Source organism: Tigriopus californicus, chromosome 2, assembly GCF_007210705.1.
Source record: "Tigriopus californicus strain San Diego chromosome 2, Tcal_SD_v2.1, whole genome shotgun sequence".
Classification (NCBI taxonomy): domain Eukaryota; kingdom Metazoa; phylum Arthropoda; class Copepoda; order Harpacticoida; family Harpacticidae; genus Tigriopus; species Tigriopus californicus.
Window position 1 is genome coordinate 12,663,342 of NC_081441.1, and position 9,386 is coordinate 12,672,727.

A 9,386-nucleotide genomic window follows, 5' to 3' on the forward strand; every position below is an offset into this window, starting at 1 on the left:
TTCGGTCAAGAAATGCACTATGCTTGAAACTATTCGGTATTCATTGAAGACCTCTTTCCAGCGGGGTTTGATGACTTACGTTATTGATGCCAAAGGTTCTGGGGATTGAATTCGAACTAAGCTTCTCTGCGCTTGTCCGCGTATTAGGAGAATTCAAAGTATTCAAAGATCTTGCGTTTCTCTTGGGGTCATCGTGGACACAAAAGATGCATGCATGAGATTATTCTCGGTCCAATCTCTCTGACTTATATTCAAAACCCATCTCAGATGACTTGAAAGACACTGGCCATTGGAATGATGATCCAGAGTCTTGCAAGCTCAAGTTATTTTTCCGTTTCCACGGTAGAGACTGAGAGAAGGTATTGGTGGCAAGTGCCTTGTCATGAGATCTTTTTGCGTCTGATTCAACGTGGTGATAACCATTTTGCATGTTACACCTTGAAAGGTGTGACTCCGACAGACTCAAAAGCTCAATGGAGGGAGGTCTACTCATGAGTGGCGATCCGATCTTGCCTGCAAATGAGGCTCTAGTTATCTCCACTTGATTTATAGTCCGGGTGCAAAAATTCACAGTTCCTCGATCCAACTTGGGTTTCAAGCCTCGTCTCTCCTATATTTTATGACTGGATTGGACAAGACCATATTGAGCCAACCCATAATAAGGTTAATTGTTTTTTGACAAGTTCATTCACTGGACATTGAACAAAGCCAAAGTGAGACGCCAGATGACGCTTGAACCAATTCGACAAGGAAGGAGATCTTGGGGAGCAGAATTGGCAAGAAATTTGCTATGGTCGCTTTATCTCGGCTCCAAATAGTGGCCGTAAGAAACAAGGATAATGAGGATAGATTGAGTGGTTCTCATCTGGTTCCAAAGGGCGTAAGTACTCTGTCAACGCTTGAGGATATTAGACCGACAACAACCCGGAGATTGCGGGAAAAAAATAAATGGTTTTATGCAAGGTGAGAAATCCTTTGTTCGCCTTGAAATTGGCCCTGGAAACAGGCGGACTTTTAGGCTTGCAGTTATGTGTTCCATGACTCTTGGACGAGTTGCATTTTTTGCAAGTCAAAATGCAGTTTCTGGGGGTTTAACCGCACAATTCAAGCGGATACATATGTTTGAAAAAGAAGGCCTTTCTTGGCTTACCTAGCCAAGAGGGGCTTGAAACCAGTTTTTAATGAGTTATGTAAGATTTTTGGTTGGGCATTTTATGACTGCTAAATTCGATGCATGGTACCTACCAAGTGATTTGGCAAGGTTTTAGATCGGGATATCTCGGCCAATCATTCCCAAACTCGTACAAATCACGACCGACCATGCCATTGGCTAATGAAGTCATGTCCTCATGTCAGCCAGGATTTGAAATTATGGTAAAAGTTTATCATTAGTTCTTGGTACCATTCTCAATTCCATTCATCACATTGTTCACCATGGACTTTTCTGATATCAATCTTTTGTTGACATTACACAGGAGCATAAAAATCTAATTATGAGATATGCCAAGTTGATTACTTTCGTTACAGACACTTCAAAAGTGGTTGAATAATCTTTCCGAGGGAAGATTGAACCCCTCTCTTTCTCTTTTGGTCGATTCTGAACATTTCAATTTCCTTGAAAATGATCTTTGCCTAGTTCGATTGCGTACTGTTCCTTCCGTTGTAGTGAAAAGGCGGAACTAGTGCTCCTTGCGGCACTCCTTGACGAAGTCAATTTGATTTAGACCCCCATTTATTATTACAATATGATCTGCACAAACCGTGATTGTAGGTCTAGAACTATTTACGCATATTAACATTCGATAAACGATGATGCCAACATTTCGAACAATTTGCACCACCCAACAATTTCATTCATCTACCAAAGCAATCTAAGAAGTTTATTAATGGCATTCAACAAGTATGAGTTGTTTCAGAGGACGCCATCCATTGGAATTCCTGTGAATCAAAATGCAAGTGTGGTAACATCAAGGTGTGAGCGAGATAATAGTCATGAATACACATTTGCAGGGAACGTGATCTAGAATCGAAGCCTAAACTTTCAGTTTCCTTTCTTTGTGGTGAAAGTTCTAAAGCTAGGCCTCCTCTTCCTTGAAACTGTTGTGTCATACGCAAACCGTTTCTCACCATGCTTTTTTCCACAGGAAGAGAAACCACCAACTCATTATCTCAACACTTCAGTCATTACAGCCAAGAATATTTATGCGGAAAATGCCCCTCCAATCCAGGAGATTACTTTTAGCGTGCAGGGAATTTCGCGCTATGTTTCACAAGACGGATTCTCTCTTGGCGGAAGCTGGGGCCGGCCATGATGCACTTTTTTCCAGACTTCAAGAAAGTTGATGGATGAAAATAAATCTAGTAGACCAGTCAGAGTCTACTTCAGAGCTAGACAGAATAATCATAGTCGAAGGCGGCGGTAAATTTTTATGCCCTAATATCAATCCCCTCGTGGTGTGGTGGCGTGTAGACCCCAGACCCACTAAAGATTGGTTTTTGGGTGGTGTTTATGTTCACCAAGGTCCCTACACGTTTTTAAGCACTTTCTTATGGCTCGTAAACATGGCCGACGACCTTAAAGGGACATTGATTTACTTCCTAATGAGAACTTGGCGTTTTGAGTTTAGCTCTTTGTGGTCACCCTCAGTCGATTTTGTACAACAATTTTCAGCTTGGACAAGTTCCTCTTTTTGCCACGACAAACGGCCCTTATTAAATTACTTCTGTGCGACAAGAAATGAAAAGATTGTCCGAGTTTAGCCCCAGCCAGAGGACTCCAACGGGTTTCTTTAGAAGATTGGCGTTCGCCCATTATTTGCTTGAGGGAAGGGGAGACAAGAACCTGAAACCTTTTTGTGACCTGCGGTTTGTCTGGATGGTCAAGGAGGTATGAAGTTAGAAGTTGCCCAGTTTCATTAACTGGCAAAAAGTTAAAAGTACGAGTGTCTGACCTTCTCACTTCTCTACAGAAGATAACTTATTCAGATGACTAACAAGTTTCCGCCAGAAATATTTGATATCGTGTTTATCCGGACCAGGGTTATGTTTCAATTGAGATGATCCGAGACCTTTTGGTCAGAGGAATCCATTGACTCTCATGTTGAAGCATGAATAAAATCAATTCAACGACTCAAGCCTCCCATGACCACCATCCAACTGTGAAATGTTCCTATGTCCAAGGTGAATGAGAATCCTATCCCAAGCTGACCTGGAAGAGAAACACAGAGGGGTACTACGTGTGAGTCAATATTGAAGAGCCAATTCACACAACTCGGGTAAGTCATTAGGGCTTGTTTAGGCGGTCCGTTTTCAGTCATTTGAGGAGGAGGGCCCTTGAGTAGTTTCTGATCAAGATAAATGGATTGACACATCCATGAATTTGAAGCTCCCCTCTCTCGTGGAAACTCCTACTTAGGGGGACAAACTTGTTTCTTTGGGTCCAGAAGAATGAAATATGACTTCAGTCAAAGCAAACCCCGTCAACTACGGTCTCTTTCCGTGGATATTGAAGATTAAACAAGGTCCGAGAAATTCTTTTGTGCGCCCGTGAACTGGGTGACAAAGTAATGTTCACTTCACCCTTAAATGTGGGGTGTTCCTTTCCTTGCAATGGGACTAAATCCCACTGTTACGGAACTGTTAGTTTACATAATCTCGACAAAGCTATTTTGTCTCATTGTAAGCTGATAACCAACACTTCCTTGCTTGGATTAGCATTGCTGCATTCCGCAAGTACACTCATCACGTCACAAAAAGACACTTCAATGTTGTACTTGGAACTTAATGGTTATCTACCAGTCACCCTGTACTTTTAGCCCCACTCCACAAAAGCTTCAAATTGATTCTTGAGATCGTAAACTTGTCAAGAATCTCCCTGAGCCGGTCCGGAAATATGAATTCGGACTTCTTCTTTTTCCGCCACGGCCATTGTAATCCTCAATTACAACACAAACTCCTCGAAAACCAAATCACTTGGGGACGATCTCGATGTACTTCCGGATCTGTCGCACCCAAAGCTCGACTACCCCCTTACTTTGCCTCGACGACAGTTTGTAGTGAATCCAAATCTTTACGATGCCATATGACAAGCTACTGACTTATATTATGAGGTTAGCACTTCATTTGCACAAGATGCATCTGCCATTTTGTGGGACTGGATTGTGTGACCTACGCAAGTATCGAAATTGAAATCAAACGCAGTAAGCGTAACATGTTGAGTGGTCACTTGGGCATTATTGTTAAAGGTCATGGTTGAGTCCGGGGATTGCCCCAGGACTCTGAGATTTGAAATACTTTCTGGCTGTGTTAGTTAAGGTGGGGGTATTGCAACACATCAATCATCATTAAATGCGCAACAGGTCGAACAAGGTGGTCAAGATGAAGTGGATGGAGGAAAAAATGCCTTCTTGATCTTTTCCACTTCTCCACTATGTGAGACGAGAGTAGGGACAACAGGCTGTTTTTGTGGGTTCAATTTTAGCCCCCAACTCTTTAGTAGTCAAGCCTAGCACCAATTCTATAGCTCGGAAGCTTCATCCATTAAGCTAAAACACACAGGAAACGCTTCCAATGGCCAACCAAGTTCAAAATTAGCCCCCAAAATTGAGACGGATCAATTTATTCCCCCACAAGGGTGTTTGATTGGTCGATTTTAGCCCAGACAAGTAAAGTTAAACATTTTGAATAATTATGCGTCGATGATTGCGTAAACGTTGAATATAACACGAAAAAAAAGAACGACCAAAGAGTAGCAATTTGAAACTTAATGGATTTTTGGTCAGTGTTCTTAATCGGTAAAATAAGAGGACAGGAAGTGTTGCCGTGGCCTGAATTCCTCCCTCAATTGTTTACTGTGGCATGGTAAGCATCACGTTTGCATCAATAACACCGGACCTGAATGAGGTCCCTTAGGGCAAGAAGCCTCCATTAAAACGTTAAAAAGGGGGCAGGAGTACACACAAAACGACTTTTATGATAAACTACCTCGTCCAATCCAATAAAGGTATCAAACTCGAAAAGAGAAAAATCCCAATTTATTCATGAAATACCCACTTTTCCACACCTTCTGGCGATTGGCCCTTAACGAGGTCAAATGGATCTGGCTTGAGATTTCCCTCCAGTCCTTAAAGCAGGGTTGCCAAGGGCCATTTTCCGATCCAATGAGGCGAGGTAAGGCAAAGAAGTTCCGCAGGGTAGCAAACAAACCCCTCTAACCCTATGAGCGAAGAGGTCGAAATCTGATGTTGTTGCTGACTACAAATTGGCTCACTTGATCCTCATCCGCCATGCAACCCTCGACAATTGTTTGTAATCTAAGAATGGGCTCAATAGGAATGGTTGGAAATTGCATTCAAACACCATGAGTGGAAAGTACACAGGTCGTTCTCGCGTTCAATGCAACGAGTGGCCTGTCAGAAACCAGATTCCGTTTCAAGGCTCCGGGAAGCCTCCAAGGGACCTAATTACCGTTTTTGTACCAATCACGTCTGCACTTGATCGCATGACTAGAACACCTCAGGAAGAGAACCGCCAACCCGACCCCCAAACCATCTTGCCAATGCCTCATCTCAATTGGAGGGCCTACTTCTGCTCTAGTTTCAACATGTTGGAACAAAGCCCCGTCCATCGACTCGAATGGAGTCTGAAATGGATCGAATATGCATTGTGCTGTCAATCGTTCAATTTCGTTTCAAGGAGGCGGGAGTGAGACGGGTGGAATCTCGGATGCGAGAAATATTGTCCACTTTAGAATGGACTACACTACGTACATGGGATCTGGAGCAACACATCAACAACGTTCATCGTTGTGAAATTGCATCTCCGACACAATGTCATTATGACCACGGAAATCGTTTCCAAAATCATCATCTCCCCTCCCAAGGTCAGCCAGCAATGGCTTTAAATGCCTCACGAGATATGAAATGTGCCGAGGTAAAGCAAGCCAACATGCCAAACCTGGGCAATACCGGAGGACAGGAATGTTTGATATTTCTCCACCGGTTTACTTTCACGACAAGGAAAACTACAAACGACGACTTTGCAATAAACCGTTTTTAAAGTTATTTGGACTCTAAAGTTCTCAAGGTTCGAGAAGAAGCTTTGTTTCTACCACTCATTCCGAGCAAGGTTTCGCGAGCATTGTAAAGCAAACACTGCTGCATCGGTAGACCCCAGAAAAGTGCTAATTAAGTGATGCACACTTGGCACCGGAAAGGGGCGATTTTCTCGCTCCAAAAAGTCGGGAATATGGTGGTTGGTNTTTAAAGTTATTTGGACTCTAAAGTTCTCAAGGTTCGAGAAGAAGCTTTGTTTCTACCACTCATTCCGAGCAAGCTTTCGCGAGCATTGTAAAGCAAACACTGTTGCATCGGTAGACCCCAGAAAAGTGCTAATTAAGTGATGCACACTTGGCACCGGAAAGGGGCGATTTTCTCGCTCCAAAAAGTCGGGAATATGGTGGTTGGTTGGCTAACTCAATTTGTTCGCTGCCATTGGAAGTAAACCAGGAAATTGAACCATGAGCCGAGTCCTATTACCTTCCGAGCACTCATCAGGTATCATCTCGAAAAGCGCCCCGAAAAGAGGAAGAACAACCATTCCATCAGACCCGCAAAGCATTCGTCTTCTCGTCTGTTCGTACAAAAGGTATATAGAGAAAAAGGTACGACAAGGTAGCTGTCGATATCGATTTCCAAAGCCCAGCAAAGAAATCCATTGCGCATCTTCAGAATGACACAATCAGCCCGGCGAGCGGGTTGGCAAGCGTGAAATGTCAATCGCCTTTTTTGATCTGTGATCGCGGCGAGAGAATGCAAACTTCGAGTTGGCTCAGTTATCCTCCGGTTGACATGAGGAAATGTGAACATAACCGAACTTATCTCGACTTGGGGTCGAGGAGTTCAAACGCCAATTTCGGATGATAATTGGGGGTTATCATCGAACAGTTCGGCCTATGAACGGATTGCAAAGCAATTAGCGGCATTCCCCGTGTTGCACAAACCTACGCCACGATTCCAGCTCGGAATTTGGCTCATTTGTACATTTACGGACGGAGCAAGGTAATCATCTCGGATCCTACAACGGGACGAAAATCCACAACGGAATGGAATAAAACCAGATCATCCCAAATGTGGCTCCAACTTCAACTCATTGTCGAACGCAAACCTGATGCATTTATTTGCTCGATTCCTCCAAGATGATTTCATGACTCATTGTGCTCGCCTATTAGGGTCTGTCTTCCAAGTCTTCGGCTTACAAATAAATGAATTCTTGAGCGGGACTTCCGAGCATACAGGTAAATCTAGTTCAAGTTGAATGTACGCACTTGCGTCACAAGTCTACCGGGTTGCTAGTGCCTCACCGCGCCTAAACCGCGGATTGCCACATAACCCGGCCCCTAAAATGAACTTGTTTTGATGTCAAGTGGATCGGAAGCGACAGGTTTCCTTTCGAGGTAGAGTTTCGGGGCCCCAAATGAATGGGGTATGTGTAGTAGGTAAAGTACGAAGCTATCTCACCCTTTTCAACAATGGATATCATACTCAATTGAAAGACATCCCAGATTTAGAGTGCAGCAGGCTCTTGACACTTGAGTGATGGAGGAACAAGAAGCGCGGGCCGATTTCTCTCTAAAGGTCGTGCCGAATGGCTAATTTGGCTCTCAAGTCGTCGTAGACATCACGTCTCTTCCATCTTGATGACATGAAGAAATCATTTCCAGTTCTTTTATCTCTTCTCGAGTTCGGAGGGTGAGGCTCGACATGATGATGTGGGGAGGTTCGCAGCGCTTTTTCAGATCTTTTATCCTCATAATTGTCAACCTGGCCTGGTAGGTGCGCTAAAAATCACGTTTTCCATGGTAATTTAGCCAGGAAATGGGCACCTACAGACTACGGCGTATCTTTGGAAAGGGCCCCACGAGAATGTGGTTGGATGGGTCCTAATGAACTAAGGATTACAGGAAAACCTCACTTTGAGGGGAATGACGAAGGACCTATTGGGTTGTGTCTTGAGTTATAAATTACTACCAGATCACGGGAAAAAACTGATAAATGTTGTAGACATTAGTACCCTCCTTGTAAGGTTGCCCTTAGTAACCTTCCTGCTATNATGAACTAAGGATTACAGGAAAACCTCACTTTGAGGGGAATGACGAAGGACCTATTGGGTTGTGTCTTGAGTTATAAATTACTACCAGATCACGGAAAAAAACTGATAAATGTTGTAGACATTAGTGCCCTCCTTGTAAGGTTGCCCTTAGTAACCTTCCTGCTATTGACTTCAAGACCGGTTCTCATAAAAATCAATCAATTCCCACGAAAAAGGTTTTGGAATGCCATTTTCTTTGTAATTTGATATCTTAGCCACTCACTAGCCCCAATTTTGGCTGGGTTAGGTAACTTATAAAGACGGGATTACCTTTATTGGCCTTAAGAGGCTTGCACTCCATTCGAAAACCGTGGAATTACAAATAGGAGCAGATCTAGGACTTTCCTCATCGGAAGACATTTCAACTGTCCTAAATGGTTTCGCACATGCAGGTAAATCCGAGTGACCAGACTTGATCTCAAAGTCGTAAGTTGAGAAGATTACCATCAGACGACTGGAGGATATATCCTTCGTGCACGGTCGCATTTGTCGCCCCAGATGGACCCCTTGTCGATGGAAAATGTCAACTACTTTCATGTGCGTCCTCGGCGTGCGTGGCCACAAATTCAAATGCTTGGAGCAGTAATGAGACCACACGCCCTTTGCATCCATCTACCAGTCATAAAAAACGAATTTCCTCGATATGAATGCACCTTTGGTTACTTGGTTGCTTAGAGGGGACAGGAAGACCTCGGGCTAAATCATGCCAATCAAGGTTTTTTTTCTCGGAAGTTTGGCTCGTTTTGATGTAGAGAAAACGCTTATGGAAGAGCACAACTGAGATGCCTGGCCGTGGTTTTCCTCGAGAGGAAGCACCAAAAACCCAGGACAGGGTGGTCGAAAATTCAGGATGCCGTTAATATCGATTTATAAAGCATGGCTTGGATCTGCCAAGGCGTTCCTAAATTAGCTTGGGTGGAGTTGAAGTGTTCCCTTCGTTTTATCCCACATTATAAGAGTTGATTACTATTATCAAAATACTGCAAAACCCATAGCTGACACCTCAAATTATATTCTAAGATTCTATTCTTAGGAACTTCCAGCAAGTGAACCTTGTGGTTTGATGCTCACAAAATGAAGATTAGTAGAGCTGTGGGTAAAGGGCAAATATAGAGGACCAAAAAGTGCATATAAAAATTCCTTCAAGTAACTATTTTCCTTTACCTTTTTTACAAGCTTACATCTATTTGCAACCTTTTTCGACAAATTTACCGTTTTACTTTTTTTATGGCTGATTC

At 43.3% G+C, this 9,386-nt stretch overlaps 1 protein-coding gene and 1 long non-coding RNA gene across 4 annotated transcripts in view; one reads left to right on the forward strand and one right to left on the reverse strand.

Moving 5' to 3' along the window:
- Positions 1-9,386, reverse strand: part of LOC131893336 (uncharacterized) — a 54,998-nt gene that overhangs the window by 36,678 nt on the left and 8,934 nt on the right. The window lies entirely within an intron of this gene.
- LOC131893308 (uncharacterized) overlaps positions 2,651-9,386 on the forward strand; it is a 10,888-nt gene continuing 4,152 nt past the window's right edge. Inside the window, exons 1-2 of one of the 3 annotated variants that reach the window (XR_009374672.1) lie at positions 2,651-2,887; positions 2,970-3,275. This is a non-coding gene — a long non-coding RNA (uncharacterized LOC131893308). Of the gene's footprint in view, positions 2,888-2,916; positions 3,276-9,386 lie in introns of those variants that run through there. The other 2 variants (XR_009374673.1, XR_009374671.1) reach the window with 2 other exon arrangements.